Source organism: Prionailurus viverrinus, chromosome B3 (assembly GCF_022837055.1).
Source record: "Prionailurus viverrinus isolate Anna chromosome B3, UM_Priviv_1.0, whole genome shotgun sequence".
Lineage (NCBI taxonomy): Eukaryota > Metazoa > Chordata > Mammalia > Carnivora > Felidae > Prionailurus > Prionailurus viverrinus.
Window position 1 is genome coordinate 18,340,215 of NC_062566.1, and position 23,594 is coordinate 18,363,808.

General features: G+C 41.6%; 2 long non-coding RNA genes across 2 annotated transcripts; both read left to right on the forward strand.

Moving 5' to 3' along the window:
* Positions 1-314: 314 nt before the first annotated feature.
* LOC125168753 (uncharacterized) lies at positions 315-18,524 on the forward strand. Its single transcript, XR_007153281.1, has 3 exons — positions 315-506; positions 14,883-14,886; positions 18,479-18,524. It is a non-coding gene; the product is annotated as an uncharacterized LOC125168753 (long non-coding RNA).
* LOC125168754 (uncharacterized) lies at positions 847-14,631 on the forward strand. Its single transcript, XR_007153282.1, has 3 exons — positions 847-951; positions 14,075-14,191; positions 14,574-14,631. It is a non-coding gene; the product is annotated as an uncharacterized LOC125168754 (long non-coding RNA).
* Positions 18,525-23,594: the final 5,070 nt, after the last annotated feature.

Here is a 23,594-nt window from a genome sequence, read left to right on the forward strand (position 1 = left end):
AACCCTCGGACCCTGTATAATCAACAGACTGGTCCGGTTTGTCAGGGACTGCATGGAGGCCGTCCAACCAATGGTCCTCTGTGCTCAGTGAGAGCACTTAATAACAGAAGAGAACAAAATAGAAATGCAGCCATCCCATGATTGGGTCCGCAAGCTACATGACAAGGGGTGGGGGGGGAATGAAAGAGCGGACCTATGCCGGCCGACTCCATCTTGTGCTGTGTCCTCCACCTTGAGTGACTATGTCCCCGACATGCCCCCTTTCCAGGAAAATCGCAGAAACCTCAGACCATGCCTCCTCCCCTTGAGTAACCTCCCGCTCACCCGTTCAAACTTCCCTATCAAAACACGCCCGGCAACCTGCGTATCAGGACTCCGACCCTTCCCCAGCCAATCGGCTGAGGCCACAGCCATTACCTCACCAACTGCCCCTAGACCCCTATAAAACCTTTGTGCTTTTGAAACTCGCTGGCTCTCTCTGGCATCTCACTGCTGCATCAGTGCAGGTAGGGGATTGAGCTCGAGCTAGCTTGAATAAAGGCTCTTTGCTTTTGCATCAGACTTGGCTCCCTGGTGGTCTTTGGGGATCGCAAATTCTGGCCACAACAACCCATGCAATAATCCTGTCCTTTTCTAGTCTTGCTTGGTGGAAAGACTACAAAAATCCACTAATGTAGACCCAGACACTCCAGAAAAGCAATTATCCTGGGGGCCCTCTTCATAAGCCCATCAGCCCAGATATTTTTAGAAAGCTCCAAAAGATGATTTTAGGGCCCCAACTCCCTTTAACCATCTTGTATATGTGACTTTCTCTGTCTTCAAATCGAGATCAGGCTGAAGAAGAAAGGAAGGAACAAAGGGAATGAAGACAGACTAAGGCTTTTAGCCACTGCCGTTAGGCTGCCTGACCACCTCACGGCCACCCAAACCAACTCCAAAGAAGAGCACAAGGTAAAGGAGCTTGTTTCTCCTGTGGGATCCCAGCCCACTGTAGACAAGAATGCCCTCCAAACTACCCTCCAGTAAAGTGTCCTGCCCTCTATTTGGGTGCAAAGGGCATTGGAAGAGGGACTGACCTCATGTCTGAAGGCAATAAAGATATGATTCCTTACCAGTTATTGCCCTGAATGACTGATGGGGCCTGAGTTTCCTGCTAGCTCCCACGAAAAGCATCACCATTTTGGGGAGGAACCATAGGTAACTCTTGATGTGGCAAGTAAACTTGTCAGATTCTGAATAACATGGGAGCGAGCTGCATATTCAGTCCTTACTTCCCATTCTGGATCCTTGAACTCTGAATCATGTTCTATTGTTAGGGGAGAGGGAAAGCCAAAATCAAAATATCTCACTGAAACCCTACCTTCTTTATGGGTTAATTGTCTCATAACTCAAAATTCCTGGCCATGCCAACACGCACAAGCCCTCTGTTGGAAAAGGATTTCTTATCCACCCTTGGAGATACTATCAACTTCCCAGAAGCAAAGGGCCTTTTCCTAGCTAGCTTGTGTCCCCACCCCCAGGAAGACCCTTTTGATAATATTGCACCATAAATCTAAGACTGAGTCAATTCCTACATGTGGGACAAAGGAATTCCAGGGAAAGCAGTATTTGAAACATTTGCAAAAATTACCTTAAAGAACAAAACTACTTACACCTGCAAACACCAGTACCTCATTAAACCTCAAGCCCAACAAGGTTTCCAGCCCTTAATAGAAAAGTTCCTAAAACATGGCCTCCTAGTTCCATGTCAGTCTCTCTGTAATTATCCAATCCTATCAGTTTCAAAACCAAATAGGGAGTACCAGATGATCCACGACCTCCAAGCTATAAATGAGGCTGTTATTCCCATACACCCTATTGTGCCTAATGCCTACACTCTCTTGACCAGATACCTGAAGGTACCACTTGTTTCACAGTCCTGGATCTTAAAGATGCCTACTTTTGCATACCCTTATATCTAGAATCTCAATACTTGTTTGCTTTTGAATGGACTGACCTATCTATCAATGTAACTCAATAGTATGCCTGGACAGTCCCACTACAGAGCTTTAGGGACAGTACCGTCCTATCTGGTAATGCTCTTGCCAGAAAACTCAGAAAGTTCACTTTAGTCACTGGAGTTCTCTAACAATATGTAGATGATATACTCAATCCGTAGCCCCTCCAAGACAGAATCAGATAAAAACACCATCCTGATTCTAAACCTCCTGGGAGAATAAGTGCATAGGGTTGCCCCAACACAGGCCCAAATTTCCACTGGAACAGTGACTTATCCCATGATTCTATGTGCCCCTCTCAACCATCTTCTTATTTGTAGACATCCTTCTCACAACATACAGGGGCCAGTGTTTACCCAATGGCTTGAGGGTTTTTATGGATTGATAACCTTGAACATTGGGCAGTTGCACCCTGAGGCATGTAGTTCCCGGGAGTATGCATAAATAATTCTACCTGACCTCACCCTAAAGCCTGGAGGGCAATAAGCCTTAATGTCTGCAAAACCAGGTACCATGCTGTGTTAGCACCTTGGAAGGGTTTGCACATAATGAAACCACACTACAAAATCTTACAGCAGTGTAAGATAGACTAGCTTTCACTTTCACCACATCCACTTTCTCAGATCTCTCCAAGTCACACCAATCTTTGACCAGTGTGGTTATGGGCAATGGCTGGCTTTGGATTACTTATTGGCTGAACAAGGTGAAGCTTGTGCTGATTAACAGAACATGTTGCACCTATATCAACACCACAGGACAGGTGGAAGAAAACATCTAAAAATTATGACCAAGCCAAATGGCTCCATCAAATACCAAAGGGACTGACCTTACTAATAGTATTTTGAAGGCTGTGTGTGAGGCACTTCCATCTGTAACCTGGTTGTTGTTGCTTTTAAGTCCAATATTGTTACTTTTGTTTTTTGAACCTTGTTTAATTTTCTTGTCAAATTTATCTCTTCCATACTCCAACAAATTCATTTACAATTATGATATTCCAGGGATTATAACCTATCCCCTGTGAAGATGAAACTTACCAACACTCCTTGGACCAATTCATGACTTCCCTTTACTCCTATCTGTCCATCCAGATTTCCTAAAACTTAGATAGCAAGCAAGTACTTCTGAAGACCTCAGGCAGGGTCAATGTCCTACACCAGGATGAATTTGTTACGGAAGATGGACCATCACCCCTTTTTCCCTAAAATATTTTAAGGGCCTAAAGTATTTTATGGGGAATGGTGGTTAGTTAGGCTTTAAGAGGATTCCTGGAGACCAGAAACAAGGGAGTCATGGCCAATTACTGGGAAAGTTAGAGATCTATCCTGGCAGCACTCCAAAAACAAAGCCACAAGAAGCCAGATCAAACCAGGCATGCCCAAGACAAAGAAAGCCAGAAACACTGACCAAGTAAGGAAGAAAAAGAAACCTATCTTCCAAAGAAATCCCCTCACCAAGTAATAAGTATCCCACTCCCATTCCTAAGTTAACAACTGTCAATAAAGGATAGAGACCCGTGCCTTGGGTGCAGTTTTCCCTTGTGCTCACCTGTTTTCACATCTCCAGAGTGTGCATTCACTTTAACAAACCTCCCCACTTGCACTGTTCAACCTTTGTGTCTCGTCCATCCTTGAATTCTTTCTTCTCAGGAGACCATTATCCTCCTGGGACATCTCAGAGACAGGTTGGGCGGAGGTCTCAGGGCCTCGGGTTCTCCCCAGTTCAACTGGAAACACTTTCTCCCCTCTTTAAATTCAGTAGATGCCTCCATAACCTCTATATCCAGTCAGCCTTTCCATGTTTCTTGATTTTTCCCTCTTCAGGAGAAAGCCAAGGGGGCTTCAATCCATCCCATAAAGGTGTCTACAAAGACCAATAGATTCCTGAACCCCTTACAAGGAGACATGTGCATAAAATCTATCTGACAGTCTTTCTATGGTGGAGTCCTTCATCCTTGGATAGGTTGAATAAGTGAAGGAGGTTTGTGGGCCCCCTCCGGGTAAATGCCATGATAGGTAGAACACACATGGGAGACAGCCAACGGGGTTTGGGGAATGTCCTTGCCAATGAAAAGAGGTCCCACTAGGTATTGAAGGGCCTTGGCCCTGAGATGGGTTGCCTAATGTAAGTTATTAAGAAATTTCCATTGTAACATTCCTGGCAGTACCAGTTTGCAATTGGGGTCTTGTAGTCAACACTCTGAAGTGAAGGAAAAGCCCCTGTTCAGTGCCCTTTGGGTTTCTTCCTGAATATATTGTGGAGAAAAGGGACTTACATTGGGAACCAGAGATGCTTTAAGGAGCAGCCTGGAGGCTGCTTTTGCATATCTGTCAGCTCTGTTGTTTCCAACGGAGACCAAATCATTATATTTTATATGGGCCTTGAAATGAATAATAGTTATTTGGGCATTGAGCATAACTGTCTCTAGCAAAGGCCAAAATCTCAGAGGCATGTTTAACCAGGGTATTTTTGGCTGGGGGGAGGGGTGGTGGGCTCTTTCTCCAAGTAGAATCATGGCATGGACCATGTGGAAGGAATAAGTTGAATAGGTATATATGTTTAGTTTCATTTTTGTGCCCAGTTGGAAGGCTTGGGTAAGAGCAATTAGTTCTGTTTTTTGTGCTGAGGTAGTGGCACCTGTCAGAGGTCCGGACTCAATGACTTTGGTTAAGCTAACAATAGCGTACCAGGGACCCATACTCCAACTAAGAAGCTGCTGCCATCCCTGAACCATATAGCCTCTAGGTTATATAGAGGTATATCCTGAAGATCTGGCCTGTCACTGCAAGTTAAATCTAGGTTTTCTAGACAAGAATGTGCCAAGGGGGGATTTGTTGTGGGATCTGGCAGTAAAGTGGCAGATATAGGGTCTGAAATGACCAGATATTTGGTTCAGGTATTTCTAATAAAAGGGTTTGGTATTTTGTAGTTCTACTATTGGATATCCAATGAAATGCCCTAGAATTGAGGGTGTCCAATACCTGATGGGGTATATAAACAGTTATGCCTTCTCTGAGCCTTCTTCAACCAGTAGGGCCACAGACCCCAGTGCTCAGAGGCAGGGAAGCCATACTTATGCTATAGGATCTGGATTCTTAGATATGTATGCAACAGGACATTCAGAGGATCCCAGCATTTGTATCAAGACTCCAAAGGCCATTCCCCTCCTTTCATGCACTTATAAGGGGAAGGGCTTCAGGAGGTCTGGCAGAGCTGAAACTGGAACCATTGTAAGTGCCTGTTTTAGGGCCCCAAAAGCTTTTGTAATTTTAGGGTTCCACTCAAAAGGCTTCTCCTCAGGTCTCCTCAGGGACTCACAAAGAGACTTTGTTATTAATGCAAATTGCGGTATCTATATTTGACAAAACCCAGCCATACCAAAAAAGGAATGCAGCTGCAGTTTTGGAGAGTGAGATTTCATATTTAAAATGAGACTTATGGTGGTCAAAGAAGCTCTTAGTCCCAAGAGTCAATATTAGTCTCAGGAACTGATCTTTCTGAGACAAAATTTGGGCCTTTGAAGGGGAGAGCTTATAGTCCCAGGAAGCCAAGCTCCAAAGAACAATTTGTGTTGGAGGTATTCTCATTAGGGATGCAGATAAGCAAATCATCAACATATTGAAGTAATTCACGGCCTCTGGAGAGCTGAAGAGTGGACATATGGTTGGATAGGGCCTGTCCAAATAAATGTGGACTGTCCCTAAAGCCCTGAGGGAGGACAGTTGAAGTTAGCTATTAGTAACCTGGGTGGAGGGTCCTGCTACTCAAAGGCAAAAAGGACCTGGGAATCTGGGTTCACTGGGATGCAGAAGAAAGCACATTTTACATATAGCACAGTGTACCTAGGAATGTCCAAGAGGAGAGGTTTAAGATGGCAGAGGGATAGGGTCACGCTAAACTCACCTCATCCCCTTAATAGCTAGATGAATATAAAATTATTCTGAACACCCAAGAAGTCAATCAGCAGTCTTAGAGAACAAAGCTGCATGTCTACAAACAGAAAAAAAAAAGACCACTGGATAGTAGGAAATGCAGAGAGTTGATTTCTAGGAAAAAAGAATCTGGGGTGCAATGGTGGGGAGGGATCCCTATTGCAGAGAGGTGAGCTAAAGAGAGAGAGTGGAACACACACAAGGGACTTCACAAGAACACTGTTCCCCAAAGCAATTAATGGGGGAAAAGGGGATGGTTTCCACATCTCAAGTTTTTTTATTGACAGCAGAGCATAGAATCTGAAGTTTCAGTGATCAGCTCCTGGTGGTGCTCCAGTGAGAAAGCAAGGCAGAGCCCCCGGAAACAGTAGCACCGTCTGAGGATCCCCTGGGTCACATGGGGAGAAGCAGTTCCCTTGCTTGGAGTGCACTTGGTAGAGGTGACGCAGCCTGTCCACAGGCAAAAGACCCTGTGGGCACCATTGAGAGGCTCTGTTTACCAGTACAGGAACAAAGACATCAGTTGAGGGCAGCAAACTCTGGTGACAGATGTGTGTAGTGGTTTATCATAAACTCCAAGCCAATGCCACTGCGTGGTTTTGTGACTGTTTCCTGTGACAAGCTGACACCAGCCAAGGCACAGCAAAACCCTCCCCCCAGGGGATCAGCGTGTGTCCAAGTTGCAGAGGTCTCTGAAGTTTGGAGTTTTGAAACACAGCTGTGCCTGAGCTAAAACCCAGGAGGGCAGCACCACCTGGCAGGTGGACAGTTCTGACACAGACAGGGTGATTGCGCTTTTGTGACGGTTTGAACTTGACACTCCAGAGTCTAGAGAGCAACGTGAAACCATTTTCACCCCTAGCCCACCAGCACTGATCCACCTCAGTGCGCTAAACAGCACCACCAAGTGGAGAATAGAGTCATTACACCAAACCTAGCCCCCATGCACTCTCCAAGCACATTTCTACTAGGACAAGTCAGCCTGAAAATCAGACCAGCAGACTCCTCCCACAGAAGACCAGAACAAATCCCTTCCACCCACAGTCTACTGCTCACAGGATGCTGCCAAGCTTCATCTCTAAGGAAAACTGGACCTAGCTTCATTTGGGTTTGTTTTCTTTCTGTTTTGGTTTTTATTTCTTTGTTTTCTTGAATACAGAGATAGCAATTTTTTTCTTTTATACATTTAATTAATTTATTTATTTTTAATTTTTTCCCAAGATACTCCTAACAAGCAGACCAAAATACACCTAAGATCTAGCTTCCTTTATTTTTTTAAGTATTTTAAATTTACATTTTTATTATTTCCCATGAAAATGACAAAACAGAGGAATTCACCCAAAAGGTAAAAAAAAAAAACAAAAAAAAAAAACAGGAAGAAATGATGACCAGGGATTTAATCAACATAGATATAAGCACAATGTCGAAACTAGAATTTAAAACAACAATTATAAGGATTCTAACAGGGATTGAAAAAAGCATAGAAGACACCAGAGAATCCCTTACAGCAGAGATAAAAGAGCTTAAATCTAGATTTAAATTAAAAGTACTATAACATAGATGAAAACCTGAAAGGAGGTCATCACAGAGAAGATGGGTGAAGCAGGAGAATGAATGAGTGATATATAAAATAAAATTACGGAAAATAATGAAGCTGAAAAGAGGGAAACAAAGGTAATAGGTCCTGAAGGTACACTTAGGGAACTCAATGACTTACTAAAACATAAAAACATTTGTATAACAGGAGTCAAAGCAGATGAAGAGAGAGAAAACGGAGCAGAAGGGTTATGTGAACAAAAAAGAAGCACAGAGAACACCCATTAAATTCAACAAAAGCCGACCACTGCCAATGCATATCACAGTCAAACTGACAAAATGCAGACAAGGAAAGAATACTGAAAGCAGCAAGGGGGAAAAAAAGGAACAAGGGAACAAAGGAAGACAAATCATCAGGTTTGGAGCAGATCTGTCCACAAAAACTTGTCAGGCCAGAAGGGAATGGCAGGATATAGTCAACGTGCTGAATGGGAAGATATATATAGCCAAGAATACTTTATCAAGCAAGGAAGGCTGTTATTCATAATATAAGGAGAGATAAAGACTTTCCCAGAGAATAACATAAAGAGTTTGTGACCACTAAACTAGCCCTACAAGAAATGTTAAGGGGGGCACTTTGAGTGGGGTGGGGAGATTAAAAGTAAAAAAGAGTAGAAAGGAACAAAGAACATCACCAAAAACACCAAATGCATAGTAACACAAAACACTAAATTTATATCTTTGAATAATCACCCTGACATAAATGGACTAAATACTCCAATCAAATGATATAGGATATCAGGATGGATTAACCCCCCCCCAAACAAAAATAAAAAATAAAAAATAAAAACAAAACGCCAAGATCCATGCATATGCTGCCTACAGGAGACTCGTTATAAACCTAAAGACATCAGCAGATTGAAAGTTAGGGGATGGATGGGGTACCTGGGTGGCTCAGTCGGTTAAGTGTCTTATTCTTAGTTTTGGCTCAGGTCATAATCCCACAGTTTGTGAGTTCAAGCTGTCAGTGCTGAGCTTCATTGGGATTCTCTCTCTCTTCCTCTCTCTGGCCCTTCCATGTTCTCTCTTTCTCTCTCAAAATAAATAAAATAAACATTAAAAATAAAAATTGAGGGAATAGAGAATCATCTATTATGCTAATGTATGCCAAAAGAAAGCTGCAGTGGCCATATGTATAGCAGACAAACTAGATTTAAAACCAAAGACTGTAACAAGGGATGAAGAAGGTCATTGTATCAAAATTAAGGGGTCTATCTGTCAAGAAGATTTAATGATTATAAATAGTTATGTCCCAAATTTGAAAACACCCAAATATATAAATCAGTTAATAATAAACATAAAGGAACTCTCCCTCTCTCTGACCCTCCCCTGTTCATGCTCTGTCTCTCCCTGTCTCAAAAATAAATAAAACGTTAAAAAAAATTAAAAAAAATGGGGCACCTGGGTAGCTCAGTCGGTTAAGTGGCCGACTTCGGCTCAGGTCATGATCTCGTGGTCCGTGAGTTCGAGCCCTGCATCGGGCTCTGTGCTGACAGCTCAGAACCTGGAGCCTGTTTCAGATTCTGTGTCTCCCTCTCTCTGACCCTCCCCTGTTCATGCTCTGTCTCTCCCTGTCTCAAAAATAAATAAAACGTTAAAAAAAATTAAAAAAATAAACATAAAGGAACTCATTGATGATAATATAGTAGTAAGACTGGACTTTAACATCCAACTTACAGCAATGGACAGATCATCTATGCAGAAAATCAACAAGAAAATAATGACTTTGAATGACACACTGGACCAGATATACTTAACATATATATTCAGAGCATTCCATCCTAAAGCGGCAGAATATACATTTTTTTTGAGTGTACACAGAACATTCTCCAGAATGGATCATGTACTCAGTCACAAATTAGCCCTAAATAAGTACAAAAAGATTAAGATTATATCATGAATATTTTTAGACTAGAATGCTATAAAATTTGAAATCAACCACAGAAAAAAATTAGAAAAAAAACCCCACAAAAGATGGAGGTTAAAGAATATCCTACTAAATGATGAATGGGTTAACCATTAAAGTAAAGAAATAATAATTAAAAAAAAGTACAAGGAAGCAAATTAAAATGAAAACATGACACTCCAAAATGTTTGGAATGCAGCAAAGGCAGTCCTAAGAGGGAACTACATTGCAACACAGACCTACTTCAAGAAGCAAGAAAGGTCTCAAATACACAAACTAACTTTACACCTAGAGGAGTTAGAAAAGAAACAGCAAATAAAGCCTAAAGCCAGCAGAAGAAGGAAACTAATAAAGACTAGAGCAGAAATAAATGATGTAGAAACAAACAAACAAAAACCAGTAGAACAGATCGATGAAACTAAGAGCTGGTTCTTCAAAAAAAATTAATACAATTGTTAAACCCCTATCCAGACTTATCAAAAATAAGAGAAAAGATCTGAATAAATTAAATAACAAGTGAAAGAGGAGAGATCACAACCACCACCATGGAAATACAAACAACTGTAAGAGAATACTATACAAAAATTATATGCCAACAAACTAGGGAATCTGGAAGAAATGAATAAATTCCTAGAATCATATAAATGACCTAAACTAGAAACCTAAAAACAGGAAGAAATAAAAAATCTGAACAGACCCATAACCAGTAAAGAAATTGAAATAGTAATCAAAAATTTCCCAACAAACAAAAGTCCAGGGTCAGATGGCTTCCCTGGTTAATTCTACCAGAAATTTAAAGAAGATCTAATACCTATTCTTCTCAAAGTGTTATAAAAAAATAGAAATGGAAGGAAAACTTCCAAAATTATTCTACAAGGCCAACATTACCTTGATTCCAAAATCAGACAAAGACCCCACTCAATAGAAGAATTAGAAGAATATCCCTGATGAACACGGATGGAAAAATTCTCAACAAGATACTGGCAAATCAAATCCAGCAGTATATTTAAAGAATTATTTATCACGATGAGGTTGGGTTTATTCCTGGAATTCAGGGCTGGTTCAATATTCTCAAATCAATCAATGTGATACACCACATTAATAAAGGAAAGGATAAGAACCATATGATTCTCTCAATAAATGAATGAAAGTATTTGACAAAATACAGCATCCATTCTTGATATAAACCTTTCACAAAGTATGGGTAGATGGAACATACCTCAACATCATAAAGGCTATATATGAAAGACCCACAGTTATATCATCATCAATGGGGAAAACATAAAAGCCTTTCCCCTACAGTTAGGAACAAGACAAAGATGCCCACTTTCATCATTACTATTTAACAGTACTGAAAGTCTGAGCCTTAGAAACAAAACAACAAAAATAAATAAAAGACATTCAAATTGGCAAGGAAAAAAATCAAACTTTCACTAATTCCAGATGACATGATACTCTATGTAGAAAACCTAAAAGACATAAAAATTGCTGGAACTAATACACAAATTCAGGAAAATTGCAGCATATGAAATCAAGATACAGAAATGTGTTGCAATACTATACACCAATAATGAAGCAACAGCAAAAGAAATCAATAACTCAGTTCAATTTGCAATTGCACCAAAAAAATAGATATCTAGGAATAAACCTAACTAGAGAGGTGAAAAATCCCCACTCTGTAAACTATAGAACACTTATGAAAGAAATTGAAGAGAACACACACACACAAAAAAAATGGAAAAGCACTCCAGGCTTATTGGTTGGAAGAACAAACATTGTTAAAATGTCTATAATTCCCAAAGCAATCTATACGTTTAATGCAATGCCCATCAAAATACCACCAGCATTTTTAACAGAACTAGAACAAACAATCCTAACCACAAAGATGTGGTTCCAATGTATGGAACCACAAGATACCCCAAATAGCCAAAGAAATTCTGAAAAACAAACAAACAAACAAACAAAAAACTGGAGGCCTCATGATTTTGGATTTCAAGCTATATTACAAAGGTGTAGTCATAAAGATAGTGTGGTACTGGCACAAAACAGACACAGAGATCATTGGAGCAGAATAGAAAACATGGAAATGGACCCACAACTCTATGGTCAACTAATCTTCAACAAAGCAGGAAAGAATGAATATCCAATGGAAAAAAGACAGTCTATGCAACAAATGGTGTTGGGAAAACTGGAAAGCAACATGCATAAGAATGAAACTGGACCACTTTCTTATACTATACACAAAATAAATTCAAAATGGATAAAATATCTAAATGTGAGATAAGAACACATCAAATTCCTAGAGGAGAACACAGACAACAAACTCTGCATTGGCTGCAGCTACTTCTTACTAGACAGGTCCCAGAAGGCAAGGGAAAGAAAAGGAAACATGAATTATTGGGACTTCATCAAGACAAATAGCTTCTACACAGCAAAGAAAACAATCAACAAAACCAAAAGGCAACCTACAGAATGGGAGAAGATATTTGTAAATGATATATCTGATCAATGGTTAGTATCAAAAATCTATAAAGAACTTATCAAACTTGACACCAAAAATCCCCTAGATAATCAGTTAAGGAATAGTCAGAAGACATGAATAGACACTTTTACACAGAAGACGTCCAGATAGCTAACACAAACATGAAAATATGCTCAACATCACTCAAAATCCTTGATGTGATACTACCTTATGCCTGTCAGAATGTCTAAAATTAACAACACAAGAAACAACAGGTGTTGGTGAGGATGTGGAGAAAAGGGAACCCTCTTGCACTCTTAGTGGGAATGCAAACTGGTTCAGCTACTCTGGAGAACAGTATGAAGGTTCCTCAAAAAGTTAAAAATAGAACACTCTATGATCCAACAATTACACTACTAGGTGTATATACCCAAAAGATACAAAGCAAAAAGGGTGCCTGGGTGGCTCAGTCAGTTAAGTGTCCAACTCTTGGTGTCAGCTCAGGTTATGATCTCACAGTCGTGGGATTGAACCCTGCATCAGGCATCAGGCTCTGCACTGACAGAGCCTGATTGGGATTCTCTCTCTCTCTCTCTCTCTCTCTCTCTCTTTCTCTCTCTCTCCCTCCCTCTAGCCCTCCTCTGCTTGTGCTCTCTCTCTGTTTCTGTAAAATAAAATAAAATGCTGGGGCACCTGAGTGGCTCAGTTGATTAAATATTCCAACTCTAGATTTTGGCTCAAGTAATGATTTTATGCTTCATGAGTTCCAGATCCATGTCAGGCTTTGTGCTGACAGCACAGAGCCTGCTTGGGATTCTCTATCTCCCTTTCTCTCTCCCTCTCTCTCTCTTCTTTTCTGTTTGCCTCTCTCTCTCTCTCTCAAAATAAACAAATAAAATAAAATGATTAAAAAATACAAATTTAAAGGCGTACATGTACCCCAGTGTTTATAGTTTATTGCAGCATTATCAACAAATAGCCAGACTATGGAGAAAACCCAAATTTCCTTCAAGTGATGAATGGATAAAGAATAGAATACACACACACACACACACACACACACACACAATGGAATATTACTCAGCCATAAAAAATCCATAAAATCTTACCATTTGCAAGGATGTCACTGGAGCTACAGTGTATTTCATAAGAGAATTTAATCTGTCAGAGAAAGATACCATATGATTTCACTCATACGTGGAATTTAAGAAATGAAACAGATAAACATATGGAGGGGGAAGAGGGAGGGAAACAAACCATGAGAGACTCTTAAAGGACAAACTGAGAGTTGATGGAGGGAGTTGGGTTGGGGATGGGCTAGATGATTGTGGAAGGCACTTGTAATGATGAGCACTGGGTGTGTGTGTAAGTGATGAATCACTGATTTCTCCTGAAACCAATGTTGTGCTATATGTTCACTAATTATAGTAAAAGTTTCAAAAAAAATCGAAAAAAAAGATCAAACAAATAAAATTGTCTTAAGGGATCTGTCCTAGGAGGCTATAAGTGTAGGAACAATTGGGTAAATAGGAATTATAGCCTTGTTGATAGACCTTAGGTCCTGAAATATTCTACATGAACCATTAGACTTTTTAATTGCCAAGATAGGGGTATTATAATGTGAATTTCAGAGATGCAAAAGTTCTATCACTAAGAATTTTTGTATGAGGGACCGTAATTCCTGTCTGGCCTATGGACGTAAGGAGTCGTGGGATTTACTGTGGAAGAAATGAGAATCTTCACATTGTATCTTTACGAGGGTTTCTAATGGAGCACCCCAGAATGGAGGTATTCCATAACTTAGGGGCACCTATTAAAAAATAAAGACCTTGCTGTTTGAAGGGGTGGAGGGCTCAAGAAGACAAAAATGCTAGCAGGAGGTGGTCAATCTCAGAAACACAAAGATTAGTTTGCACCTTTTATAGTATGTCCCTTCAAGTAATGGTGTGGGGGTAATCAAGTAAAAAAAGGAAGGAGTGGGTAAAGTTATTGTTACCCAAAGAAAAAGGGGAACATGAAATGTTCCCCAAAGATAAAAAAGAAATGAAACGTACCCTCTTTGGGTGCCTATCTATGCCAGTGGTGAGAATCAAAGACTGGAGGATGACACCTGAGTATTTTATAAGGGCAGAATAAGGGCTCCCATTTCTATTAGATATTCAATTTTGTCTCTTCCCACACCCAGGGTTACCCAATCCTCTGCCAAAGAGATGGAGGACAAGGGTGTTTGCACAGCCTGTGGGCCCCATCAGCCAAAGGAGAGATCATCTGCTCCTGCTCCATTGTGCTCCTCATAATCAAGGTAGAGAGCTAATTGCAGCTGCCTTTGCACAGAGTGGCCTTTGCCTGAGGCTGTCGATTACCTACGATGGACTGTGCTTGGGACTTTGAGGCCCAGGATGACCCTCCCACACATAACAATAAGGCGAAATCCCACCTCCAATGCCCTGATTGTTTGAAGGCCAGACAAGTCTCTGAAAGAGGGAGCATTTGATACCCCTGGGCCAGATGTCCCAATTGGTGACAAAGAAAGGAGGTTTGATGAGCCCCTTGGGCACAGGGATGCTTAGCAGCTTGTACCTTTAATGGCTTTTGCCCTGGGTGGATCCAGAGAATGTTGGGGAACTAGCGATAGCTGCAGCCATATGTTGTGCTTTACTATTTGTTTTCCTATTCCCTTTCAGCCCTTCAGACTACCTCTCAGTTATTGAAGACCTTGAAGACCATACCCAGAAGTGTGAGGATGTAGGTCTGAGGTCCCTGATTGAGCTTTTGAAGGTTTTGTTTGATATCAGGGGAGGCCTGGATGATAAAATTCATTGCTAACATTGCTGTGCCCTCTGGGCTTTTAGGATCTAGGTTGGTGTATTTTCTCATGGCCTCTATTAGGCAGGAATGAAATACAGCAGGGTTTTCATTTGGGTCTTGGATTATTTCTTTAAGTCTTGCATAATGTACAGGTTTTATGATGCCTATTGCATACCCTAAATTAGGCAGGTTATCATGTAATCCTGATTAACTCTATCAGGGTCTCTTGCCTGATAATTTAATCTATGGCCAGCATTTGGCACTGCCTGTACTGTTACTGGAGCAAGGTCAGGATTACAGGTATGGGCCTCATCATCCCAGCTCTAAGCCAAAGACCAGATATGGGTTTTTCCCTCATGGTTGCTGTACATAGTAAAGATGATCTGAACATCATGACAGGTGAGATAGAAAGCAATTATGAGGCTTTTGAATTCCTTAATTAAATGGGAAGAATGCTGGCTAAAGGAATGAAGATTTGTTTCTATGTGAAACAGATCAGACATTGGAAAGGGAATGTGTACTCTAATTTTCCCCACATCCCATTCACTACCTCTGGAAGGGCCTGACGTTTTGTGGAGAAACACAAGTCAGGTCTTTAGGCTCGTGCTTAATGCCAGATTGAGTATGGGATGGAGACAGGAGGCCTTGGTAGGGTGGTGTTGTGGTGGTGGCAATGTCCCTAAGGTGTTAATAGAATCCAGGGGAGTCTCTGTGTCTTCAGGAGGAAGGGGAAGATGCTGGTGCAGAATAAAAGAAGGGTCATCTAGAATGTCCACAGTGTCAGATAGATGGACTATGAAACAGAGCAAGACACATTCTAAAGTTTTTTTTTTTTTTTTTGAAGGTCAGGGTTTGGGGAAAATGCCATGAAGTCTTGCACATATGAGACCTCTGGTTATTTGGAGGAGTTCTGGAAAAACTCAACCTGGCAAATAGTATTATAAGAAAGAGTTCCACGGAGGGACCATAAATCTTGATCTTGTAGTTTGTATTGAGGCCAGGAAAAATTACATAAAAAGATGAGATTTTTTTCTTCAGGCTTCAGGGGTCCAATCCAGTTTTTAAGAATACACCTCAAGGGTAAGTCCAATGAGTACAGGGGGTTTGTCCCACAGTGAGAAAAACCAGCTGCCAATTCCCAAAGCCATGTCCTTCCAAAGGGAATGGGGTTCCAACTCATGATCATGATTTCAGTCAGGACATCCCACTGACCTGAAAAAGGACTGGACCTTATATGGGGTGACTGATTCTACTGGGGCATCCCACCAAGAAGAGGGACCTGGCAAATCCTGGGGGCACTTCCTGTTGGGGTGTCTCCTGCAATAGCAAAAGGCAGACTCAGATTGGCTGAACCAGGCCAGAAAAAGGAGGGGGAGAACTCACCACTATGATGTGTAGGAATGTGTTTGTCCATAGATCAAGTGGCTCCTGGATCGATGGGAACAAAGGAAAAAGGGAAGGGAACCAACAGATATAAGGTGGTGGCTGAGAATTAGCCAGTGTCAGGAAAAGGTCCAACCAAATCTGTAACATTTTCAGATTCGTCCTGGTTAAACTGCTCCTTCTAGATATGCCATTTGTTGGGAACAGACCTTGAGGGGTAGAGTGAGATAGCAGAGGAAAGGGATTCTTTGCCCTCACAGGGGCAGGCAGTCCAATCCATTCAATGTCAGACCTCCAGACCATACCAGGGAGCTGCCTTGGCCAGTTGTCTGGGAAGTACTATGTTTAAGTTGCTGCAGGGCTTGAAAGAGAAAGGAGAGGGAGGGAAAGATCCCTCCAAAGGGCAAAGAGGAATCCCTCACCCTTTCAGGAAAAGGTGGTCCAGCTGGTTTCCCCTGGAGCTTTCAATCTTCACCAAGGAGTAACATCTCTGCTGGAGGTTATCAGTTTCCCAAGGAGTTGTAGAGTTAGTCCACTGAAGGACAGCCCCAAGAAATTTCCAGAGAATATGGGGAGAGCCCTGGGCAGGCAAATGTTCTCCATATGGGCCATAAAATGTGGAGTCTCCTGATCAGATGGGACCACCAAATATGGGGCGACTCAATCTGGTGGAGGTTAGTGGCATGGGCAGTGAAAGAATTCCCCAAGGCAGAACAAAGGAAATAGAAATTTATTGTTGAATACTTCCTTGAAGTGGTGGGCAGGACAGCAAAAACAGAGACTGCCACAAAACAGTGATGGGGGGGGGGGTCCGTAGTTAAAGGGGGAAGGTGAGGACGTATGGAAATGTATGGAATTTTCCTTTTTTGTAAACTATGTGTCCAGGTGTAAGTAACTCATTAATCAGCTAGGACTTATGGATATTTTGAAGTGTGTCACCTAAATGGGCCTGTTTGTATTCAGCCAGGTGGTCACTGTGGGCCTTTCTACCTTACTCAGGTTTCCATTTTTCAAGTTTACTACCTAAAAGCAGCCTCTACAGGCCACACATCAAGGCCTGAAGTGGAGAGAATGAGAGAGAGAGAGGAGGCGGGGAGAGAAATTGTACCTGGGGTTCTGCTTTTATTTGGGCACACGGGGTTTTTGAAAAAGAAGCTTTTATGAGTGGGGTTGCCAAGATTCTTATCTAGTTATATAGCTAGTAACTCTGTCACAGAGCTGTCAATATGTTTGAGGTGAATGCCTTGGCAATCAAAAACTTAACATAAGGCACTTACATTACAATAAAAAAGCTTATTGTCAGGCATTTACATTATATGCGCCTATTTCAACAGCCTCTTGGCCTAATTTTGCCTTCCTCTCTGAAATGGATACAATCTGCCTTCACCTGGCTATTCATGGGGTACCTCAACAGCTTTGCCATTGTACCCAAACTTTGCAGACAAGATCTTAATTGCATCCACCTTTCTCCAGGAGCACAGGTATGACATTGCATTCATTACATGCTCTTCTGAGATGAGTATTCATTTGACACACTAATCATATATATGTGTGTGTGTGTGTGTGTGTGTGTGAAACATGTTTTAGTCATTTTTGGGTTCTAGTGGAAATATATTCCTCATTTACAAAGTTTGCTTCATCTCACTGATACTGCTACTTACAAATCAGCCCAACTTTAATGGGGCCACCTCCAACAAAAGTGTCTAAAATCCGTCCAAATTAAAATCAATAGGTATTCCCCTCAGCACCCTCAGAAGCTCCTTCACTATAGAAGCTTTATGAACCTTTCTTGTGTTTCCTGGAATCTCTGAGCTACCTATGATGGCCATAAATTGCCCAAGGGCTTTAAAGCTCCTCTTGGCCTCATGCTATACACCATTAAAACAAAAATTGCTTGGGGTGCCTGGGTAGCTCAGTGGGTTAAGCCTTGGAATTCAGCTCAGGTCAAGATCTCACCATTCGTGAGTTTGAGCCCCGCGTCAGGCTCTGTGCTGACAGCTCAGAGCCTGGAGACTGCTTCAAATTCTGTGTCTCCCTCTCTCTCTGCCCCTCCCCTGCTCATGCTCTATTTCTCAAAAATGAATAAGCATTAAAAAAATAAAATAAAAAATTGCTAGTCCAAAGCCTGTGACCCTCCATATCCAGTCACCCATTATATTTGTTACTGACTTGGGTTCTTGGGCTCTCCATGCAGTAGAAATTGACTTGGGCCAAATGGGAATTTCCAGGCAAGCATTTTATTCAGGCTTCTGCTTGAGCACCAGGGAGACAGCACAAAGGAAAAGGTCCTTCATGATGGATCTCTGAACAAAGTCAGGGGAAAGTATTTTATTTTTATTTTTTTTAATGTTTATTTATTTTTGAGAGAGAGAGAGAGAGAGAAAGCAAGAGTGGGGAGGAGCAGAGAGAGAGAGAGAGAGAGACAGAATCCAAAGCAGACTCCAGGCTCTGAGCTGTCAGCACACATCCTGATGCAGGGCTCAAGCTCACGAACCATGAGATCATGACCTGGGCCGAAGTCAGACACTTAACTGACTAAACAACCCAGGTGCCCCTACCAGGGAAAGTTTTTTAAAAGACTGAGGTGATAAAGAAGTAATGTCCAAGCATGTAAAGGCAGGGAGAGACACAGAAAGTTGGGCGTACAGGCACAGTGGACAGAACACAATTTGTCATGGATCACATGTCTCATTAATGTGTTAAATCTCCATCCCTGGTTGTAACTTTTAGTACTGTAATGAGAGAGAAAGTCAGAAGAAGATCAGCACTGGGGCCCAACTTGACACAAACTGGTTTGGTCTAGTCCTCACCATTCTTTGTAGTTGAGTCCCTCCTTTGGTAAGTATCCTGGTTCTGCATTCCTGCAAGATATGCTACTCAAGAGGCCTGGAGATACAGCTGTCAAGGAAAATTCTGGTTTTTATAGTCAGGAGACCTGAGTCTAATCTCTGCCCTGTCTCATGTTTGGGTCATGGAAATAATACTTCACAGATCAGCACAGCTATCAAAATCTCCTTAATAGAGCCAAACCTGGGACTTCTGGAATAATACACCTCTAGGAGTGAGTAACCACCTTTGTCCCCAATTCCTTGCAAAATGCCATGGTTCCAGAGCAGGAGTTTGTCTCCCATAGGTTCCTTGGCTACAGAGGGAGCCCCGTGGGATTAACTGAGTGAACAGCAATGGGAATTCATAGATGATACACACAGCACTGACAATTATCATAAAAGTGATGGGACTCAGTGGAATGTTGCTGCTTTCCATCACTTAGCTAGGATGTCCCTGATAAAAGTTGCGAACCAAAAGCCAACACACTGGGCCAAATTTTAGGCAGTTATCTCAGCACTGGATGCCCTCGCCTCCTAATGACTCCATCTTCATATTTATTATAAATTGGTGGGCCATTGCAGAAGAGTTGTTCCCTTCAAGGTTAAAAAAGAAAACACCAAAGGGTGCCTGGGTAGCTCAGTTGGTTAAACATCTGACTCTTGATCTCAGTTTAGGTCTTGATTTCAGGGTCATGATTTCAGGCTCCACCCTGGGCTCTGTGCTAGACATGAAGCCTATTAAAAAAGAAGAGGAAGAAGAAGAAGAAGAAGAAGAAGAAGAAGAAGAAGAAAAGAAAAGAAAAGAAAAAAGAAAGAGAAGAAAAGGAAAATAACAACAAAAAAAATACTCTGGGAATCTGTTGCCTCACAGATACACAAAATATAAATCAAGGTCACACATGACTTTACATGTACTAAGGCCATGGGCTACCATAAAAAAATACCATAGACTGAGTTAAGCAACAGATATTTATTTATTTCTCAAAGTTCTGTAGGCTGGGGAGTCCAAGACTAAAGCATTACCTGATTTAGTATCTGGTGAGAGTCTGCTTACTGGTGTGCAGACTGCCTTCTCATTGGGTGCTGACATGGTATTTCCTCAGTTCTTACACATGGAAAAGATGAGTGATGTCATGTCTCTTCCTTTGTTTATAAAAGCAATGATTCCATCCTGATGTTCCCACTCTCATGACCTTATCTAAACCAAATTATCTACCACATTCCAGTATACCATCCTGCTACTATCAGTTCCAGATACTATCACACTGGGGAGTTAGTGCTTCAACATATGAATTTGGGGGGAACACAAACATTCAGTCCACAACAGTAACAAAGTGCACACATATACTTTTCAGAATACACAATTCTGGGCCCTTGGAAAAATATTCAATAGTTGGGGCACCTGGGTGGCTCAGTTGGTTAAACGTCTGACTTCAGGTCAGGTCATGATCTCATGGTTCACAGGTTCGAGCCCCGCATCAGGCTCTGTGCTGACAGCTCAGAGTCTGGAGCCTGGTTCGAATTCTGTGTCTCCCTCTCTCCCTGCCCCTCGCCCACTCATGCTCTGTCTCTCCCTCTCTCAAAAATAAGCATTAAAAAATATTCAATAGAAATGTTATATTTCTGATAGGTTCCAGATAGCCAGTTTAATTGTGAAACACAATGTTCTCAAACAACTTTTTTTTTCCTTTTTTTCAGATTCCAGTCCAGCAAATGGATCCATACATGAGGGTCTATCTTACCCCAGCCCTAAATCTCTCAAAGCCCCTTGTCTGGACTCACACCTTGCAGTAACTTGTTTAAAGCTTTTTTGTCTGTTTTTTTTTTTTAACATTTTTTAAAAAAAATTTTTAACGTTTATTTATTTTTGAGACAGAGAGAGACAGAGAATGAATGGGAGAGGGTCAGAGAGAGGGAGACCCAGAATCTGAAACAGGCTCCAGGCTCTGAGCTGTCAGTACAGAGCCCGACGCGGGGCTCGAACTCACGGACCGCGAGATCATGATCTGAGCCGAAGTCGGCCGCTCAACCGACTGAGCCACCCAGGCGCCCCTGTTTGTTTGGTTTTTTTTTTATAACATTTAAAGAGAGATATATATCACACTTTCATGTATATAAAGACTTACTTTGTATGACCCATTCATAGAATCTTCTGTTCTTTTTAAATTTTTGATCCAGCCCCTGTTTCAGGATATATAAAGCATATTTGCTGGATGGTGCAAGTAGCCAGGCATTTAAAAAATGATAAAAAGAAAAAAAAAAGATTAATGGTTAGGAAACCTATTTGTGAGTCCAGAGGGCAGTCAGTTGAAAGATTTCTATACATTAAACTTTAAGGATAGTTAGATGATGGAGTAAGAACAGCAGTGGGAATCTGATGAATTTCCTGGTTTGCAGCCTGTCTGTGGTGATGGCATCAGGTATTCCAACTTTCTGCGGGGCCCACACTGGAGTAGTCATGAAAGTTTCTCATATATGATCTGTTGTGATTTATTTGAAGATTATATCAAGTCATCCAGCTCAGCTTGTAGGTCTTGGAGAAAAGGGTAGTTGCAACCATCGGTGATGGCATATCAGAAGGGTGGGGGAAAAACTGGAAATGTCAATTTGGAGAATTGTAATAAAATATTTGAGAAACCAAGAATTGAGCACACACAAGAGTATGCTACAGTTTTCCATTTAAACCAAGAATTTATCTCTACAGTCACTCTTCTTTTGATTCTCATTTACAAAATTTCAGTTTCACTAGATTTGGACTGATTATTTACATAAACACAACAAGAATGCTAATTAAACACATATGTCTTTTGGAGTTTGCTATCCTGGAACTTTCCATGAGGAATCTCAGGTTAGATATTTAAAAGCCTGAGAAGCCAGAGAGCCAAGTCAATAACTCACCATCAGGCTTCACTTTTGGTGCTTATAGATATGGATGAATCACTCTCACCTGGAGGTCCCCAATATATTGTGTTTCCTGGGCCTGTCTGGAAGTGTAAGAGTAAGTAAATTCCTTACTCCCCTGTATAGCTAGGAACCCTGTAAACCATGCACCAGGCCAGGTTTTCCAAGAGGCTTTGTAAGCATTATTTCCATAAGCTCAGCGTTAGTTCTTGAAAGCTGTCTGATCATATCTGATTTCATGCACACCATGCTCAAATACGATATTCTAGTCAAGCCATGGGAAATAAATATTTCCAATTGTGCCTGATACAAGGAAGAAAAATTCTTTTTTTTAATGTTTATTTATTTTTGAGAGAGAGACAGAGAGGCAGAGTGTGAGAGGGAGAGGGGAAGAGAGAGAGGGAGACACAGAACCTGAAACAGGCTCCAGGTTCTGAGCTGTCAGCACAGAGCCCAACATGGGGCTCAAACCCACAAACTATGAGATCATGACCTGAGCTGAAGACAGACACTTAACTGGCTGAGCCACCTAGGCACCCTGGGAAGACAAATTCTTATTGAAATTATAGAATATCAGTATTGCCACAGAAATAAGAATTTTTTTAATTTTTTTTAACATTTATTTATTTTTGAGACAGAGAGAGACAGAGCATGAACGGGGGAGGGGCAGAGAGAGAGGGAGACACAGAATCGGAAGCAGGCTCCAGGCTCTGGGCCATCAGCCCAGAGCCTGACGTGGGTCTCAAACTCACGGACCGCAAGATCGTGACCTGAGCTGAAGTCGGACGCTCAACCGACTGAACCACCCAGGCGCCCCAAGAAATAAGAATATTTAATAAGAGTTTCTGAGTTCTGAAGGGGTCAGGAAGAAAAAGATACATGATTCAATTTTTGCTTATAAAGATGTGGTCTATAACATTGCTATAAGATATAGATATCTCAAGAGTGCAAATGTTTTCTTAAATCTGAAAAACAGGGGCGCCTGGGTGGCGCAGTCGGTTAAGCCTCCGACTTCAGCCAGGTCACGATCTCGTGGTCCGGGAGTTCGAGCCCCATGTCAGGCTCTGGGCTGATGGCTCAGAGCCTGGAGCCTGTTTCCGATTCTGTGTCTCCCCCTCTCTCTGCCCCTCCCCCGTTCATGCTCTGTCTCTCTCTGTCCCAAAAATAAATAAAAGTTGAAAAAAAATTAAAAAGAAAAATCTGAAAAACAAAGTATTAAAGGACTAGCAATATTTCAAGCAAAAAGTTATTAAAAACTATAATCGTTGCTGTGACTTTGCTAATACAGCATTGGTTAAGTAGAGCTCTGCGGTATCTGATGGTGACCCATGGTTTAACAAAAGACCGTGAAAGAAACAAAAATATAAAATTTATTACTCATGGGTCTTGGAGGAGTTACACACAGCATACCTCAAGGATGCTGTGGGGAGGTCGAGGCAGGGCATTGGAAGAGAGAGAAAATGCCAAGATCTGGGGCTCATCATTCTATTAGGGTCCTTGGTTTTCCGGGCTAAAGCTGGATTGGTCAATTCAAACAAACAAACAAAAAAGTAGGGTTTTAGTAAGCTTCCCAGAGGTCTTATCCAAGAACTACAAAAGAGGAAGGCCCAGAGAGGCAAAGGAGACTATTTATCACAAGGGCTGTTGGAAAAGTCATTTAGGGACCTTACATTTACTCATGACTCTACAGGCAGTTAAGTAAGTCACACGCTTGCATGAAAGGGGATAGTGTCAACTCACAACACTCCAGGCCACACAAAATGGATGCCAAGGCAGCAATGCCAT